This window comes from Gallus gallus, chromosome 1 (assembly GCF_016699485.2).
Source record: "Gallus gallus isolate bGalGal1 chromosome 1, bGalGal1.mat.broiler.GRCg7b, whole genome shotgun sequence".
In the NCBI taxonomy this organism is placed as follows: Eukaryota; Metazoa; Chordata; class Aves; order Galliformes; family Phasianidae; genus Gallus; species Gallus gallus.
The window spans coordinates 107,173,537-107,194,142 of record NC_052532.1 but is presented as its reverse complement, the minus strand read 5'-3'; the positions used below and the strand labels follow the sequence as shown (position 1 = coordinate 107,194,142).

The 20,606-nt window shown below is 41.5% G+C and overlaps 1 long non-coding RNA gene across 1 annotated transcript; it reads left to right on the top strand.

Moving 5' to 3' along the window:
* The first annotated feature begins 101 nt into the window (after positions 1–101).
* LOC121107521 lies at positions 102–19,524 on the top strand. Its single transcript, XR_006932439.1, has 2 exons — positions 102–211; positions 13,217–19,524. It is a non-coding gene; the product is annotated as an uncharacterized LOC121107521 (long non-coding RNA).
* The last annotated feature ends 1,082 nt before the right edge of the window (positions 19,525–20,606 follow it).

The window sequence follows — 20,606 nt, the reverse complement described above, 5'->3', positions numbered from 1 at the left end:
CGGCGGCGCCGGTGCCGATCGCAGGGTCTGCCCGCTGCGCGCCTTCTTCTCCGGGCGGCGGGGAGAGGGGGGGCCCGGCCCGGCCCGGCGGGCGGATCCGCGGCGCTTCCTGGCCGGGCTGGATTTTCTATCGCTCACAAAATGGCGCGCGTTCCAAACCTGCGCAGCGCCCGGCGGCGGCAACGGCGGGGCCCGGCCTCGCCTCGGCTCGGTGAGGTGCGGCGGTCGACGGCGGCCTGAGCCCCGGCCTGGCAGCGCGGGGACAGCGGCGGGCGGGCGGCGAGAGCGGGCGGGGGGAGGGGGAAGAGGAGGAGGTGGTGGAGAAGGAGGGGGTGGGGGGGAAGCGCAGCGCTGTACCGAGCCCCCGGGAACTCCTCGCTCCCTCCCTCCCTCCCCCGCCCGCCAGCATCTACCTCCTCCCACCCCGCCCGCTCCTCCTCCTCCCTCCCGGAGCGGCTCTGCGCCGGCACCGCTCCCTCACAGCGCACAGCAGCGCGGGGTGAATTTCCGGCAGACCCTCAGGGACGAATTATTGCCCTTTTTGGATATATACGCGTATATATGCATTATTATTTTATTTTTGAGGGTGTTCTTCGGATTTCTCGTCTTTCGGAGGGGAAGCGGGGAAGGGGAAAATAAATAAATAAATAGGTGAAAATAAATTAAAAGAAAACCGCCGCCACGGTTCGGGCGGGAAAGGGTTTTGGGTTGGATTTTTTGGTGGTTTTTTTTTGGGGGGGGGGGGGGGGGAAGGGGGGGTAGGAAAAAAAAAAAAGGCGAAGCGACAAAATGGCGGCGGGGCGAGCTCGTCGCTGTGGCAACTGTCCGTCAGGGTGCCCTGCTGCCCCACCCCGCCCGGGCGGGCGGGAGGGAGACGGCGCTGACGTGGGGAGGGAGAGAGCGAGCGAGCGACGGGTAAAGGGCGGGGCTGCCGTCACCTGGCAACCGCTGCTTCCCCGCCCTCCCCCGAGCCTCGGTGACGCTGTGACGCCGGCCGTGCGGTCGCGCCGTTGCCGGCCGGGCTGGCCCCGGCTCGCCGGGTCTCGGGGCGTGAGGGAGGGAGAGGCGGTGGCCGGCTGAGGGGACGCCGCCCGCCACAACGGTGGCGCCTCCCCGGCCTTCAGGGGGCGCCGGCAGCGCGAAGGGGGCGCGGGTTGTGGCGCCCCCCGGCGGGTCGTGGCGGCGTGTGTCGGGGCTCGGGCGGGCAGAGCTCTTTCCCGCTTTAAAAGATACCTGTTCCGCTCATATAAAAGGCGCCGAGGAGCTGGCTCTGTCGTGCGCTCTGTGAAGGGAGTCGCGGATTCCTGAGTGAAGACTGCTTCCCTATGGGCTGGTGCATACGGCTGTCCTAAACATGCACTGGGGTTTGGTTTGTTGGTTTTTCGTTTGTTTCTGGAATGCTCACAAAGATCAGAAAGTAGAGGATGGCCTTTATCTTACGTTTTAGTTCTAACCTGTGATGGTTTGTTTGTTTGTTTGTTTCGCTCCCGGACAGCCTCCTTGAGGAAATGAGGGCACGGTGCTGATACCTGTTCCCTCAGCTTTTATTCCCACCCTAGCATTTTTTCTTGCAGCAGAGAAAGTGGCAATAAATGGCCAAAGATAGGCAGTTGGTGTAGCAGCGGCCAAGTATTACATCCCCCAAATACCTCATCACTGCTTTATGAATGGAGTATCACAAGTATTTCATAGAATCACAGAATACCCTTAGCTGGAAGAGATAGGTTAACATTTCACTGTCGCACTTTAAAACAGGAGTTTGTGTTATGTTTCTTAAGAATAAGAAGATGGGCTCATAAGGAATACCTGGTTGGATTTCTCTTCCAAAAAGACAAACCGCCCCCAGAAACCTCAATATTTGAGGTCAAAAAGAACAGCAGTAAACAAAACACTTCAGGGGGAAAAAGAAGAGGAAAAACCTTCTTTTAAGTTAAAAAAAAATGGGGAGAAAACAGGACAGAATAAGATTTGAGAGGAAAAATAATTTACAACAGACGTGAGAAACAGAATAGATGTAGAAGAACGCACAACAATATAATCGTTTTCTTAGTTCAGTAGGTGAAAAGCAGCACAGTATGCAACACCCAAAACGCTGAATTACAGTATTCTAATGGGACAGAAATGTACCTTAGAGTCAAATCTGGTGACTATTCTCCCTCTCCTTCTGCCTGTCTTGTCAACATGCTGAGAAATACAATCCTTTCTGTCTTCCTCTATTTTGGTGGCGTGCACTTACATCTATGCTGTCAGCAGAGAAGACTTGGATGCAAGTGGAACTCAGAGGATGCAAAAGTTCCTGAAGGTGCAGGACTATCACAGAAAGCGTGCCGTAGAAACAAGGGGTTTGCCAGATTGGTGACTTATTGCTACTAGGGGAAAAAAAAATGCATACGTTATCATCCAAAGGAAGAACCGTATGATATGGCACAAACATGAATGTAAAGTCATAAATAAATATTTATGTTTCTGTTTACTCTCCCTTTTATCAAGAAAATAGAATGGAGATCAGTGAATTGTTGGAAAAGCTGAAAGTTATATTTCTCTCATGCTTTGAAGCTTGTGCTTAGTAAAGTTTGAAGATCCGTTAGGTCTACTTGTTTTATAGTTGTTTCTAGTAGTGGACACTACTGTACAGGAAACAGTACTGAAGTGGATGGACTACTGTTAGCATGCACTAACATGAACTGGCTGGAGAACTGTGATTCTTTAATAATTCTGAAAGCCAAGTGACACATGTACTGTTAGTAGATGGGCTACATGGAGCTCTCTCCAGCCACCAGTTCTGCTTTTTTATTTGTTGCTTCATTTGTTTGCCTCTGATTATGGGCACAGTCTACTAGTCTACACGCGATGCCAGATTTACCTATCTTGGTTCACAGGTGTTGGAAGCAACAAGTAATTTCAAAACCTTCCTCACTTTGTATGGACTACCAGGGCTTCATTACTCTACTTAAGCAAGTAGTATTTTAAAATAGCATTTTAGTTATTCAACCAAACATTCTGCCATAGACTTAAAGCAGTATAGCTGTGTTAGCAGTCATCTATGTGGACTTCTGAACACACATTATATCAGTAAGACTATTTCTACCGTTTCTGGGGTGAAAAAGTTTTCCTAGTTAGGGAGCTAAGTACTTCCCAAGTCTATAGAAATTGGTCAGTATGTTGTTGGCCTAGTTCCATATCTTTCTCCTGCTTCAGACTATGGGTGTGCTTTGTTTGTTTGTGTGTTTTTTAACCACACATCTCCTGATAGTGAAATATGATTATGGGTAATATGTCCAACTTTTTCTCTTTTTAGTTTTGATACATTGAGTAGAGGGGTCCATTTTCCTCTCCAACCTAGGCTCTGGAAATCTTTATTTCCTGATCCAAAACTTAAAGAGCCCTCATATCATGCAATTTTTCCTTTGGAATGCATGCATTTCTGTTAGAACTCCAGGCTTCCTTCCTATCAATCATGGGAGCTCTGACTTTTCCAGGGTTGAATATTTGTACTTTGAATATGTACTTCAATCTAGAAGATGTTTTGTGCCTGCAGCAACTCAAGTAATCCTTGGTATCCTGCACATCTTCTGCAAGAGTGTCTTAGCCCGGCAGACCGCGCTTAGAAGATCTTCAGAAAGGATTTCTTCAGAATGTGGGAAAAAGACTGTCAGCTGCTCTGTTAACTTGTGTTGCTCTTGCAAAGTCACCATATAGCTCCGTCCCTTTAGTGCTAGGCCGCAGTCTGAAGTTAAGTCCCAAAAGAAGATCTTCTCTCTGGGTTACATCATTAGCACTTCAGAGAGCTCCACAGCAGCTCTCAGACAGACGTAATTCTAAATCAAACCATCATCTGGAATGAGCAGCTTGTGTTTCGCCTGTCAAAAAGGTGCTGCTAAGTAACTAATGTGGTCCATCTCTTTTTAGGCCAGAGAGGTTGCCATAGTAACTTATCTGAATGCAGATAGATATGCTTTTGAGTCATCATCAGAGCCTGGCTTTGATAGTACAGGGTTTGGATTGACAGCAAGTACTGCATGTTGTGTAGGTTGGCACGCCTCTGGACCAGAAGGTCCTGGAATTGCTGCTGTTGCTGCAGGAGGAGGCTTGCTGCAAAAAAAAAAAAAAAAAAAAAAAAAAAAAAAAAAGTTGTGTAGCTCCTTGAATTTTCTCTAATATTCTCTTGAATGGTTATTAGGTATACCTTGCTTTTCTCACTTGGTAAAGAGGCAGGTTGGAGATCTCTTTTCTAAATATGACAAGTTCCTCACTCCAATTTCAAAGTTAAAATGGAGTTCTGGGGGAGAAATCTCTAGGAAAGAGGCTGTGTTACTTCAGAGAAAAAGTGTAATTTAAAGTTGTACCATATAACTTCTCTTGAAACCACTTTCCATGATACATAAATTTGTATGAGTGCAGAAGAGTTTTCCATCAAAATCAGGCATCTGGAAGAACTGTGGTTCTTTAATAATGTTGAAAGTCAAGTGACACAGTCTCAAGTATGTCCCATCTGGGAATTCCTCTGCATCTTCAATTTCCAGCTTCTAGAAGGATGTGTTTTCCCTGTGTTTGGAAACACACAAAAGACATTCTGTTAATTTAATCATAACACTTTGCTCACATCTAAAAGGGCTAGTATAACACACGGTCCGTTCCTTTAACATTTTTTATTTGGTTCTGCTGATTGTAACATAGTTCAGTTGACTCTACTTACACCTACCCAATGTAAAGCTTCTGCTTCTCTGTAGAAAAATTCCGCCAAGAGTGAAAAAAAAAAAGTCCTAAATCCTTGTAAGATCAGATCCCTCTTTGTCAGCTTCTAAAGCTTGTCCGGAGATGGAAAATACAGTTTTCTTACCCTGTAGTTGTGTGGCAGTAGAATGTATGTCTTTGCTGGCTAAAATGAAAATTTTGCTCTTGCTGTCAGGAGAAAGCTTCTTTCTGGAGGGATATTGTGCTCCTTCTGGAGGGATATTGTCTTTGAGATGCAGATGCAAGGTATCTGCAGTGTCCTGTCCTCACAGTCCTGTTGATGGAATTTCTTAGAAGCACAATCTGCAAGGTGCCTGCTTACATGGCCGTAAAACCTCTCGCTAGCTAAGGAAAAGAAATTGTGGCAAGTTTTAAATTGTTTCTCTAAACTTGCTACATACGGCATTTCACCATACTAAGAAATCACTCTTCAAACAGTGGAAACCACAATACTTGGTTATCTATCCCTTTTTCCTCCCAGATACTCTATCCCCTCCCAATCCAAGATTTTATCTCAGGGTTCCAGACTTCCTGTGTACCTCTCTGTGAATGACCCCAAAGCTTCAGCACGTGACCCTTTTGAGCAAAGGTGACTGTGAACTAAGATTTATTCAGAGCTATATGGGTGTAGTTTGGCCAGTTGGCACACCAACCAGAAGCGTTAACATTTAAGATTGTGGTTCAGCTTTTCTGATAGTGAGAAGTGATTAACTAACTGACCAGGATCAATCATCTCACCAGATTTTTACTAACTTTGTGTTTCTTTTATGTGAGATCTCTGCCAGAAAAGAGTCATCTGTGAATCTGTGATCATTACTAGGAGTTAAAAAATTATAATGAGGGATGGACTGAGGGACCAATCAAGAAGAAGTTAACTGAGCCTTATAAAACCAGAATAAAATGAATTTGTTCATTTTACTACGCATGTAAAATAAATCAGCTGTGTATACATTATTTTTTATAACATGTTTCAGAATCAGTTCCTTGGCTATCCACACTGTTTTGGCCCTGGAGCATATTCTGTGGCATGACAAATGTAGGCTAATTGCTATGTGGGCCAGCACTCCATATTTTGTAGGGCACGCTTTTTAGGGGCCTGCAGTTTCACCTCAGCAAGTAATTCCGGGGAAACAGGCAAGGCAAGGGGGGTTGATATTGACCTTATGCTGCGAATGCCCTGGCCCACCTCATGATCACTACTGCATGCCAGTAGTGAGGCCAACCAGGCCTGTGGTGTCAAGTCCCACAGGGACAGTGCTGCCAGAATGGAGTTACTAAAATAGCACATCGGCTGCCGGGCAGGGTTTTTCTGCTGCTGTGAGGATATCCCATAAGTATTCCTTCTGAAAGTTCCCCAGGCTGACTGTGACAGTCTGGGGAGGGCAGAATGTCATAGGCATCTGTGGGGGAAACACGCATGAGGCCACTAATCTGAGACTGGCATGGGAAGAATAACATCATACAAACAATTCAGTGCAAGCAGGTCAGCCAGCCTGCTCTCCATGTAGACAAGTGAGGTCTCAGTTCCCTCTGGACGTACAAGAGTGGGGGGATGAGTCCACAAGTTCACCAGATGGTTTGCAGTGGGTTATGCTGATATGAGAAGCCTCAGGGGAGACCTCATTGCTCCCTTCACTCACTTGAAAGGAGGTTGTACTGAGGTGGGGGTCATCCTCTTCACCCAGGTAACAGTGATAGGATGAGAGGGAATATCTCATATGGGCTATGTCAGGGTTGTTCATTTATTTAGTACCGATATGTTTGTGAAGAAAAACTTTAGCAAAAAAGTTGTTAGAGTTAGGGTAACATGGTTACGTTGTGGTTGGACTTGATGATCTTTAAGGTCTTTTCCAACCTGAGCAATTCTGTGATTCTATGAAAAAATAGCTTGAATTGCATCCAAATCAACATGAGAAAACCTGAGATCAACCAGATTTTTACAATATAATCTGGCTAAGAATTGGCCCATGAGCATTACAGAACAGATATCTGGGCTGCTCCTTGTTAGTGGTTTTTCCTCTGCAGGATCACGTGTTTTTTTATTAAGGTCAGTTCCAGGCTTTGCACACTGAGTAAGTCTCTGACAAGACAATATGTATGACTAGTAGGCTGGCATTCTCCAGCTATCTGGAACTCGTGTAGTCACATGCATTTGTTTAGGATATGTTTACACACCAACAAAGTCGTAGCTACTGATTGCCTAAAAATGGTAAAGTGTTATTAACATCAACATGTTTGGAGTGCATTTCTGCATAAAATCCTATCTTTACTTTAAATATCTGTCTAACGCTGCATTTTGGCATCTAGCCCATCTTAGCCCCTCCACTGTTACTTCTATCACACACATGTAAATAATACCGATCCTGTTCAGTTCACTTTAACTGCTGAGATACTCCTTCTCTATCACCAGTAATAACTGTGGAAGGTGATACAGTTATATATGAGAAAAATATTTTATAGTGGGAATGATGGAGTACTGGCAAGTGCTGTTATGCACGTAACTGAAGATGAGGTGTGTTGTTGGCATGACTCCTATCTCTGACTGGGAGTAGAGGAGTAAGGACTTCCACTACTGTTTTATTTATCTTTGGGTGTTTGTATTTACATCGGTAGTCTCGTAAACAGTACTTAAATGTTATCCCCCCCCCCAAAACTGGCAATTTTAAATAGTAACACAGATATGTAAAGGTGGGAAGCCTGTAGAGGTGTGAAAGCACGTCCAAAAAATATTTCATTCATCAGCAGCTGCTGCTGAAACTTACTGTGACAGTGCTTGCACCAAACTACATCTCTGCTTCTATACTCTGTGTTAAGTGCACTGCCCATTAATTCTTTCCCTTTTGGAGAATAAAATTAGCATAAATCCAGATAGCTAATATCTTTATGCGTAAGGCCTTTCAAGTTTATGAATGCGCAGACTATCATGCTTATGAGTGCACACATCATCAAGTTTATAAGCTTTAGCACATAACAGTTATGCTCAAAGCACATAAACTGTATCTCTTGGTATATAAAACTCAGTTAAGAAAAACAAAAGCTAAAAAAAACTACCTCAAATCCATTTTTTCACCCTTCCAACCTACATGTCATAGAACAGCTTGTCACAGCAAGCCTCAATCAATTTTTGCGTATAATTGACAATGGGTTGGTTTTTTTTTGTTTTTATTTGTAACATATTACCCCAGTTATGTGAGATTGGACTTCTGTAGCAAAATTTCAGGCACAATTCAAATTCAGAAATTATAATAAAGATAAATGGAAAGCACATAGGAAGTTCAGTGTCTAAACTAACTTGTGAATGGTCATTTCAAAGTCCCACTGCAGAGGAACTCACAAACGCATTCATTTAAAAGTTGCTGATTTTTTTACACAATTTCATCTTGTATTAATCAATATAAATAATAATATAATATATATATAGTATATATATATAAATAAATATTACAAATAATTTAACTCTGATTTTTTAAGTTTATTCTAGGTACACCACTATTCAGTGTAAAACCCATGTTTGACCCTTAGAAGTCTGAATGAATACTTCTTATGAAGAACTAGAATACATAGGTTGCTCCAGAAGTAATGCCTCCTACATATTTCCACGGAAACTACAACAGATACAAAGAGCACAATAACACTGTTAGATAGAGCAGATTCCCAGCTACAGAATACTATTTTTTTCAACTTAGCTTTACATTTTTGCCTGTGATCAACAAGAGCCTGCATGCCGTGCTTGTGAAAATCTGCACGAGCAGAAGTGACCTACTGTCACTGGCACCACTGCTGAAATGTACTATCCACCCCTCACTGTGCTCATATCCACTGTTTGATCTCCATAAACGTTCAGCAGGTGTTGACGAATGTCATTGAGTTCCATTTTTTCCACATGAAGACATTCTATGAAACATCTTTGATTCATACGCACTTCCATGTTTGACAGCATTTAGACAGATTGCCCCTCTGCTGCCTCTGTCACACAGAAACAAAATGTAATGCAATACTGGTGGGAAGGTTCAACCTCTACTGCCACACCACCAACATGCTCCTCTGACATCATGGGCCAACATAATAAAATAGGAGGCATTACTTTCAGAGCAGCCTTCATATATTCGTTTAATAAAATATCAATTACACAGAGCCAATTGTGAGAGACAGAAAACCAGTGCTTAGATTTAACACAAGTACTTTATATCTGGAATGGGCAGAGCATACACTTTTCTTTCATACATGAAACAGAGTACAGAATACCATGTTACTTAGGTCTTCTATTTTATAATTGTTAACTCTCCCTTCCTAATACTTAGCTATTCTAAATGCTGTTCTTAATCACTAGGTTAATGCCTGTGGCCACTGAATAGAACAACATGCACCTCACAGCTGCACCAAAAAGCTGGCTAACCTGGTCAAATGCTCAAGCAGATGAAGTAAGATGTCATACTTGAGCTGTGCTGTGGGAAGCAGCCCAGCATGCTATTAGCACAACACAGAGACCTTGGCTCAACAGCCAGCTCTAAAAGGGCAGGTACCTCCATACCTCTGGTTGCCTCTATCTGAAGTGAAGGCATGTGAGGCTTGGTGTCTGTGTAGGAGCTCACATGAGAGAATCCACTGGAGGCTTGTGGCCTTTACCATAGTTAACCTGCTGTTTTATACCAGCCCACATAGTCATTTTGAACAGTATACTTCTGGGTGAGAACCGTGTGCTTGTTATTAAATTAGGCAGAGTCCTAATACTGCAAAATAGCATAGGCTGTATCTAAGATGTAAAAGCAAGGGCTAATAGAACTAACCTGGCAAGCACACCAAGAGCAGCAAGAGGCTCAAGGCTAACCTTACTGTTACTTCTTCTGCTGAAATTGAAACTCCTGTTTGTATCATCTGGCCTACACTCCAGAGATATTTCTTCCTCTATTTGTACCTATCCTCTTGCCCACAGTAACCCTGCTTCTTATCCTTCCATGTTCAGCCTAATATATTTCTCCTCTAGACCTCAGCAGCAGAAATGCTAAAGAGACAAAAGAAATGTTCTCCCTGCAGATGCACGGAATTTAGATGCCACCAAATGCTGGAGCAAGCAATGCCAGTTAGCCCACTGCCCTATTAGTTGGAGAAGAAGGAACTCAGGAATCTACCAGTGTAAAGTTCCTACAACACACAGACAACCACAATTCTTCAAACATTCATCATTTCGACTGGGGAGGATAATAGGAATGGTTGAGTCTCCTTAAGCCCTGGCATGAGAACCAAGTCCCTGTTTCAAATAGGTTCAATAAGCCCGACGCTGAATGTAATCGATTTGTGTACGTCATGTAATCACCGAGACCGAACTGTGTGTGTGTGATAGAGCCATTGTCTGCACACGTGGATTACGTCAGATGTCTTGGACACGCTGTACTTGCGTGCATGGTGTTCAGAGCCTCGAGCATCCGTAACAGGAAAGGAACAGAACAATTCTCTCGCAATTCTGTGCTGGTTTCAGTGTTTTCAGTTAAAAGACCAAGGGTTTTACAGAAATTTAAAATAATATACATATGTCCTTCTAGCTTCATTCTGAGAAATGGCTGAAACCTCTCTGGCATTCTTTTTTCTTTCCCTCCAGAACATTCAGGCTGAGGCAAACATCCAACTAATCCTTGTTTATTTGTTTGTTTTCCATTGTTTATAGTTTTGCCAAGCTTCAACTGCTTGGAAGAAATTCTGGATCCTGGGTGTTTCTTCAGGCTTGATTTTTTTTGTTTCTTTGGTTTTTGTTTTTGAGAGGGAGAGGAAAGGAATCGGGAGAGGTTGGGGTGAGCTTGGGAAAGGTACTGTTTCAGTTTTGGAAACTTACAAGCAACTGCAGAAAAAGTGCCAGTTTAAAAGGCTGAGAACAGTGACAAAACTATTCCAATCCTAGGTTTTCACAAGAAGGAACTTTTCATTGTCCTTTTCATGTTGCTTTTTAGAGCAATAAGACCAGTGTATAATAAATTATGATAAATAACCCAGCTCAGTGTTGTTAATTCTTGCCCAGATAGCTGTAGGCGTCATCTACTGCTTAGCCAAAGAGACAATATACGGTTTTGTTACACCCAACACACAACGGTCACTGTACATGTCTACAGAAGAAAAATAAATGCTTAAAGTTTCTTCAGAATTAGGGAAAGTTTCCAGGCATCTGTTGTTCTTTTTCCCAACAGAGTATCACAAACTGCAGAAAACGGGGCTTTCAGCAACAGCTTCCCATTGTATTACAAAATTCTGTAGTGACTGAGCCACACTTAGTTCAAAGAGAACAGGTGTGAAGTCTCCACTCCTTCAGAACCAACAGAAGCAACTTGTAGTTCTGATGTGATGCACAAAATACCCCTTCTTTCACGTTTCCTTTTATGGCTAATAGTAAGAATAAGTACATTACTTCAAATAAAATTATTTGTAAATTAGCCATATTCCTATTCAAGATCTGTTGTCTGATATAGATTTTATATCTGTGTGGTACACAGATCACAGTTTGGCAGCCTAATCTTCTAAATACGGTCACCTTTCCAGTCCCCTCTTGGATGGGAGAAGTCTGGAGTTACCACCTCCAAAATGGCACAGCACTTGCAACAGAAATGTCAGTTACAGTTTGAACAGTTAAAACCAGAATTCCTTTAAGGCCATTGCTGAGTTGTGTAAGGGAACTCTGCAATGAGAGTCATCAGTATTGTAGCAGCTCAATATTCATACAGCTCTACAAACAATGTCACCTGGAATGAATAGTGTGTTTTACTGCATCAGTACAGATATTTCAATTTTAAATACTTGCACCACCAAAATACTGAATTTATTTTCTTCAGACTTAGATTCCAAATCTATTATTTTGCATTATGTTTGTGTGACATTTGAATCAGAGACTAATGGAAACATGTTTTCCTACATGTTATGTAAGTAAAAAACATTTTCCCTTAAGTTTCCCAATAACTTTTGAGTTGAAACAAAATACACAAAGCTTTACTGTGAAAAGATTTTTAAGTGATGAAAAAGGGAGATAAGGGAGAACATTCAACTATAACTTTAGCTAATACAGTTCAATGCAGCAAGCATTAGAATCTGGTGAATGTGCAAACAGCAGAGGTAATATGAGCATTTCCTATACAGTCAGCTTTCAAGTTACCTTCATGCAGCTGAATAGAAAGGTTTAAATTTAGGCTGAATCATAGTATGTTCTACCATACATCTAAAAGAAGTTCTGTGTATGCAAATACAAAGGGAGGAAATTACATTTCCTTTCTCTCACGCAGCAGTCACGCACCCCCTTGCATTTTTGCCTCCCACAGTTGCACTCTTATCTTTTCTGTTTCTCATAATGGCAGTGCCCATCTGAATAATATCATGTTTTGAACAACCCATGGAGATCTTCCATTTCTCTATGGAGAAGGATGTTGAAGCGGCCTCTTGTCCTATAAGGAGATAGCCTTTCTTCTACCACGTGTCCTTTCTTTCTTATTCTTGCCTTCAAAGTTAATTCGCTTCCTCTGCAGAGTGACACGACTTTGGAGCCTACAGCTGTCCCAGAGATCACCAGCAGAACCCACAGACACCAGAGTTCCTTCCCTGTAAAGAGGCAGTGTTAGTTATTACGCGTGGGTGACTGACTTTACTTCTTAACTGCTTTTGACGCTATTTTTTTTCTGCTGTATGGATTAAGATTCTTTTTCTTCCAGAGGCTATCAGTGTGTCTCCTAACCCTTCATGACTCTGAATCATTTCATAATGGTAAATCTTGCAGTGTCTGAATCTTTTCTATGGCATTTGCATGACGAACTGCTATACTGTGAACTTTAAACTCATCTAGTCTACTATCTGGTTTTCAGCAACAGCAACTACAGTATATCCAGCTTAAGAATAAGGTACATGTGTTGTCCCCAAGCAGTCCAGTGTCCACTAATCTGTGGTTTGGAGGCTTCTGCAGTGTGGATGATGAATGATGTTTCTTCCTTACATTTAATGGAATTTTCTTCTATTAATTTGTCTGGTTGGGTTTTAACTCCTACGCCTTAAACATCTTGCAACATCTTACAGTATTTTGCAGCAAAGAATTCCACAGCTTAATATACTGTGAAGAACTCTTCTTTTTGTTTTGAGCATGTTTCCTAACAGCTTCATTAATATCCTTTGAACTTGTTTTGGAAAAACAGTAACAGTGTCTCCATATTCATCCTTTCTCTACCACTGGTGATTTTATAGACCTCTGACATGTCTCCCCTCAGTCATCTGTCTTTCAGACCGAAGAGCCTTTAGGTATGTCTCATGCAGAACCATTATGTTGCTTCAGTTGTCCTTATCAAACCTTTTCTGAATCATTTCCAGCTCTATTATGCCCTTTTTGAGATGTAAGGAAAAGGACTGAACATACTACTCAATGCACAGTGTACTATGGATTGATACAGAGGCGGATGTATTACAGTGTTCTCTGTTCCACTCTTAATTATTTCAACTATTTGATTTACTTTTCTGCACATAGGGGAACGCTGAGTAGATGTTTTCAGAGAAATATTCATCAGAACCCAAAGATCTCTTTTGTGAGTACAGAATCAGCTTATAGTCCACCATTGTATATGTAATTTTTTTCCCCATGTGCACAACTTTCCATTTAACTATGTCACATTTTATCTGTCGTTTTCTTATCCAGGCACTCAGTCTTGTAAAGTCTTTCTATAGCTCTTCAGTTCTTCACAGCCATTTTAACTTCATCACAATTTGTCCTCTAACTTTCCTTTACCTGAATAGCTTAATATCATTAGCAATCTGTGATACCTCACTGCTCGCTCTCTTTTTCCAGATCATTTATGAATACATTAAGCAGCACAAGTCACAGCACAGGTCCCTGCAGACTCCTCTTGTGATCTTCCTCTTCTATGAAAACCAACCTTTATTTCTGTTTTAATTCTGCTTCCTGTCTTCTAGCCATTTTTTGATCCATTCCCTTTTCTTCTTATTGCATAAAGGCTTTTTTTTTTTTTCCTTGCTTTTCTCTTTTTCTAATGAAGCTTTGTCTAGGGATCTCATTGCCATTGCCGCTGGGAGTCCTGTAGCCCTTAAACAGGAGCTCTCCTTGTCCACACGTGTTAACTCTATCAAAGAATTATAGATCTGCAACATGTGATGTAATGTAACAAAAGCTGTGCTGTGTCTTCCTCAATATGTTCTATTTATGTATGTGTCCATTGATTCTGTTAAGAAGGACAGATAAAACTTATTTGCCCAGATGGCTAACGCAACAGACTTACTTCTGTGTAGCTGCTTGCATCTTCACTGAAGTCATTTCTGAAAGTGGCTGGCACAGTCCCTACTGAGTTACCAGGGAAAGGAATTTTAAAACCAGGGCCACGCACTTCAGTACTTCAACTCTCAGCTGCCTGATTTCTCTTAGAGCTCTCGGATGGAGGCCATCTGGTCTCCACAGCATCTCACTTATTTCTTTGTTCCCTAACATCTTCTGCCCCACATTTAAATTTGAGGTAAATCTCCTGAATTTCTCATAATGAAAGGTGCTGGCATGAGTTTCTCAAAGCTTTTGCACTGTGAAAACAGATGAAAAACCATGAATGTAGTTTTTTTCTATGGCTTGTTTTCTTTAAGTGTTCTTCTTCCAGATTGATGGTCTATAGGCTTTTTTTAATGAAAAAGTTCTGTTACTTACAAGCCTCCTTTCAAGCCACTACAAAACATTACTATGCAAAAGTTGTTGATTATAAAAGCTGATGTAAAATGTGAGGTTTGTGTTATATTATTAGCAAGAACACGTGCTTGTTTCCTGGAAAAGAAAACGGTAATCTGTGCTGCTCTCATCAGATGTCGTGATCAAAGCACTGGGCTTAATAAACAAAAGAGTAACAGAATTACAAAGTTAGATCAAACTAGCGAGTTGATTGATCCGAGATCCTGTTATCTCCATGAAACTTGTCAGGAAATACATCATGGAGAGTTAGGGAATATCCAGCTTCTAGGTATACTTTGAGCAACAATGTTACGATGTTTAGTGATCGTGGATGTTTCCGTAGAGTCGTAGGATATCCTGAGTTGGAAGGGACCCATGACGATCATTGAGTCCAACTCCTGGCTCCACACAGGACAAATCTGCCTCTTGTGTGCAAGGGAAATAATGAGAAGAACCTGGGTGAATGTCAGAGCTGCTACTTTTGTAATGAATAATGTGTCTGTCAACTTAAAAATCAGGAAAAAAACAATAGTTCTTTTATTCTGAGATAAAAACGTTGCATCATTGTACAGAATCTCACAAAACCCATTATAAATGTTTTGCACTGCAAATATATATATATAATTTAATTTATTTCTACAGTTTGCTATCTTATTCTAAAGTACTTCTTATTGCCTGACACTATTTTTTTTACCTACAATACTCTTTCAAAAAAAAAAAAAAATTGAATGTCTGAATCAGATATAAAAACTTGCTTTTTTTTTATGCACTGTTGGTTGTCCCCCCTCCATGTATTCCATAATGTCATTTTCCGTATTTCCTAACGCTTTTGAGAGAAGAGTAAAGCTTGGTGCAATTTTCACTCAGTACTAACCCTTTTTTTTTTAAACAAGCTGATCACATTTAATCTGTGGCAATTCTGTTAAAAAAGACGCATTTTGGTGGAAAAAATGTTACTTGGTTCTTAGAAGCCTTCAGGATTCATAACCAAATATTATCCTGTTTATGGAATTAACTGTGTTTAACTATTTCCTGTTTTTTCAACAGCTCAGCTTCCAGCGCTGCTTTGCCTCCTGACACCACAAGTACCCCCACATTTCCTGTGACCGATCAGTTTGCAATGTTTTACCCCTTGTAGAGGAGCTCTCATCATGCTGCCAACTGCAGTTCTCACAGAATAGCTCTGAAGATTTCAATAACACAGAATATCATCTTTTTTTGCTTCCTAATAGCTGAGTATGGCCCTCTAACTGATAAGTACAACGAATGTACACATACCTCCTTCAACTTTATGTATATTGTTTGGTAGTCTTTGAGAACATTTTTTTTCCTTTCTTCTTTTAATTTTATCTTTATGTATTATCTGACTTTCTTTAGTAGCTTCTATATGAACTTTTCTTCAACTAAGTTTCATTGATTATCCTTCTACAGCCTTTTCTTGTCTATATCCATGCACAGTTCTTCTAAGCCTGATAAACCTTAAAGTATAATTTTAAAAGAAAAATAACTTTCTGTGCAATGAGAAGTGTTTCAGAAAATGTGGTTAAGATTTAATGTGTATACAGCTCTGTATGGGAACTGTTGAATCATAGCCTGAACCTCTGATTGATCACCTGAGGCAAGCACTGAGTCAGCCACGGGAGCACAGGTGAATGCAATTCACCTGTGTGACTGGAAGGGGGGGAGCCTGGCTCCACCTCTCCTAGACCCCATTTAAGGGTTGACTGCCACTACAGAAGGATATCTCTCTGGAGATTGCTCCTCGTGGAGTTTTCTTGTGAGCCTACAACACCAGTGTGACTTTTGCCATTTATTTCTGTTTATCTTTTCCAGCATGATAATCTTTCCAGCAATATGCTCTCAAAAGACCAGCCTAACTTCTTTGTATACTTATTGATTGTACATCTATATACTCACTGAGTATACAAGTTCCTATGTAGGATAGTTTTCTTTTTCATCATCATCTTTGTTTCTGAAGCATTCAAGAGCCCTACCAAACACTTATGTGATGCGATGAGGGGCTTTGGCATGATTTCTGCACCAAAGATAATGAATTTAAATATGCTTGTGTTGTTTATTTTGTGTTACTTAGAAGCAGAGAATGGCTTTTCCACTCCTGAGGTCTCATTTCTTTTTGGCATGTCAAGCATATGCTTCCATAAAGCAAGTAAAAATGATTCAATAAATGAATATTTGTAACGACTCTCTTATTAGCTTTAATAATTTCTCTCAGCAGTGTGTGTTCTATATTCTTCTGATGACAAGTAGTGAATTTTCAGGTATGATTTTGTATTACCTGCACAACTTCTTCAACTAATTTCCTTAAGTATATTGCTGTTCTCTAGGCAAAGGCAGTTCTGTTTTGTTTATTTCAAATTACAAATGCAGTAAAGTGATACATATTAATGCATAAATTTCAGCCTTGTGTTGAGGCAAAAAAAGAAGTCTGATTATTCTGAACAATTTAAGCGTATTTCTTAAAATAATACATTAAGGTGAGTTAAAGCAAATGCATGTGCTATTCTACTGAATTTAATATATTTTTTTTCATATACTTTCAGTTGAGGTTCAACTTGTACAAGAGATCTTCTAGTTCAGTCCCTGTTCAGGATCAACAAAACTTAAAAACAATGATAGAAGTTCAAATTCAAGTTAGTGTTTGGCTAATTCTGCAAGTAGAAATATATCCAATATGAATTAAAGTAAAATATGTACCCTAGTTCTTTGTGGGGGGAAAAAAAAACAGGAATAAACAATAAAAATAATATTGTAGCTGAATGCAGCACTGCATGAGCCAACATCAGTAACAGTGATATGAATTAAGTAATAAAGAGCTGTCTTGTGACAGTAGCTTCTATGTTCCTAAATCAATTCCAATCTCCTAAATAAAACTGTGTTTAAAAAAGAGTGCGAAGGAGAATAAAAGAACTACTTCGAGGAACAGAAATATTTAGTATGATTTTTTTCTTCATTGAAATGCATACACAGAGCACCTGAAGTCTGCAGAGTAACCTTAACTTTATAATTACCAAACATATCATTCTTTCACTCTGGAGTCTTACTAGTACCTATAAATACCTAGAAACTGATGAAAGTAACAAAAAAACCCTCCCAGATTCTGCTATATGGAACAGCAGTGATTCCCACATTCATCTCTTGGACAAGAATGTCTTTATCCCCATCGTGGACCACTGCTGCTTAAGCTGACTGCACAATAGCAGCTGTTATCTTCACGTGGCAGGACCTGCCCTCAGGAGATAGCCACTTGCTTTGTGCCGGGCACCAGGAGTGCCGGCTGACAGTCAAGGTGCATTGAGAGGTGCCCTGGCCCAGAGCCCGTGTGCTGCAATAACCCTTCATGTAGCCCACTACCACTTCCTTTTTATCATTCCTCCACTTCCAGATTGGAGGTGGATGGTGTGCATAAAGCTGCAACTCTATGAAGTACCTCCCATTGGCTGAACAAAGCCTAAAATTTTCAGTCTCATCATTTCTCCAAATTTGGAATGGATTTTTCAAGTGGACAGAAGAAGCATCCCCTGACAATGAGAGGATGCCCTGCCAAATTTCAAGCCTTTGCTCCAAAGCTTGAACTGACACTCATTTTGCTGAAATTTTCAAAATAATTCCCTATGAGGTAAGTAATGTATTAGATAGAGAAATATTATGACTTTGATCAATCAGAAGAAATCAGTTCTTATGAATAAATATAGTTATGGCTGTAACTAGTAGCATGACAGAAACAAATAATGTAAGAGATGATCACCTGGGGACTCACAATCTTCCCCTCAAAATGCTGGATTAGACTATGATGGAGCTTTTTTTTTCCTCCCTAATCCATGAATAAAACTGGTTAAAAGGAGAAAGGACAATTAAAAGCATTATGTATATAAATAAAAACATTAAAAATTGATTTCAGATTTTGGAAACGTGAATTGAGGAGATGAGGATTGTATTTGGCTCCAAACTAGCCAAAGCATCTCTAATTGTCCTAACTAGTATTAACTCAGTCTAGACATTTAGAAACACTGATGACCACATCTGCAGATCTCTTTATTTTAGCCACCAGCTTCACTAGTCCAACAGAACGTACTTGGAATCAGAGACTGCAGTCAAGAAGGAGCTATCATCCAATGCTGGCAAGAAGAATTGCACAAAGAGTGCTTGCTGAACTATTGATACAGAGACCGTATTTGGACACTGCCTCATTGGGAGCCAGGGTGCTCCAGACGGATTTGTTTGTGATGATCTGTGTTGCTAGGCAGGAGGGCAGCTACAGCCTGTACCAACGGGAGCTTTTTCTGGACGTGAGACCTCAGTTCCTAGAAATGAGTAACTGAAGTACCTTCAGAAGTTTCCTAAGGATGATAAATACTTGATTGTGAAAGCAGTGGCAGAAAATCTACATAACCTGAAAACAACTGCACTATCTGGGCAAATACTCTTTTCAGTTCTTCTTTGTTGGGGTAAAAAATAAATTGAAACAATCAGTCCCTTTTTTAGCTGTCTCAAAGTGAGTAGCAACAGTAACTAGTTATGGAGCACAGTCCTAATCCTTTGTAACTAAATATTCCTTTCTCTTAGCACTTGGATTCTGTCTTTGAAAAACTCTGCTGAATGTTTAGTGACAGCTGTCTCCACTCTTTCCCCAGAACAAAAGATGCTGCTAATTACAAGTGTGTACTGTTTGTTGGGGTTTGTTGGTTTGTTTGGCTAAGCTTTCCATAAGCACTTAAGCAGCTGGCATACTGTTTTGGTGGTCTTCTTCCTTAATACAGCATCACTTTTAGCACTAAAATGTGCACAGGGGCGAGAGGGGACAGGCCAGAACCATCTTCTTGGTTTCACATGGCTGGGAGGGCTAAACACAGACTTGGAGCTTTGCACCCTCTTCATGTCACTTGAGTGCTTCCCTCCTGCCATTTCTGGAGCCCATTCGTGCCCAGGAATGATCTCTGCATGCTGTTGCTAGGACATGGTACCTCCAGACTTGTATTTATTTTTTGAGCTATTTGAAGCTAAGAAAATGTATCTTCTAAATACCAATAACTAAAAAAGGACAATTATTTATACTAAGGCAATAAAATTAAAATAAAGATGGCTTCAGAATCCTTGGAATGCTTATTCATTCTCAAATGCCTTCAAGAATTATGTATCAATTTTCACTGAGAATAGCAATAAATAAGCTCAGGTGATGAAAACCAGCCCTAGCATTCAGACTTCAAAGATTCACAATATCACTGATGAGCAGCTCCATGACAGGCCACCTAAAGCCTTATTGGAAGACAAGTCCGCAGAAAAATGTCTTTACCTTCCACCCACGCAGTACATCCATGTCATTCACTGTAAAGCCTGCTCACCAAAGCTGCCTCCCCAGAGCAGTGGTCACAGCATTGAGCTGATGGAGTTCAGGGAGCATTTGGACAACACTTTCAGACATAGGGTTGGAATTTTGGGTGGTGCTGTGTGGAGCCAGGAGCTGGACTCGTGGATCCTTGTGGGTCCCTTCCGGCTCAGGATATTCTGTGAATGTATGATTCCATCTCCCCTCCACCTCGGCCACTAACAATAGTGTTTAAGAGTGAATGAAAAAGCTCCCATCATGTAAGATGACAAAAGAATGGTGTGTCTCTGAGGCTGGTAAGGTCTGCATTTGCCACATCTCAGCGGAATGCTTTGGATTCACACTTTGTAGATTTCCTCTGAGATTGGAGATACCACTGGTGGATGAATCCTGGAATCACTGAAATTGCAGGAATTAACCATTTGTGCTCCATATCTGTGGGAGGTTTAACCATTTCCCTCAGAGCTGACACACGGCCACGTGCATTAGAGTCACAGAACATCCCCAGTTGGAAGGGACCCATAAGGATCACTAAGTCCAGCTCCAGGTTCCACACAGGACCACCCAAAATTCAAATCCTACTTCAGAGAGCACTGTCCAAACGTTCCTTCAACTCCGGCACTCGGGGCCGTGCCCACAGCCCTGGGCAGCCCGTTCCATGCCCACCGCCCTGTGGTGCAGCCCCTGTCCCTAACCCCCAGCTGCCCCTCCCCTGACACAGCTCCATGCCGTTCCCTCGGGCCCTGTCGCTGTCACAGAGAGCAGAGCTCGGCGCTGCCCCTCCGCTCCCTGTGAGGAGCTGCAGCTGCCATCAGGCTTCCCCTCAGCTCCTCGGCTCAGCGCTGAGCA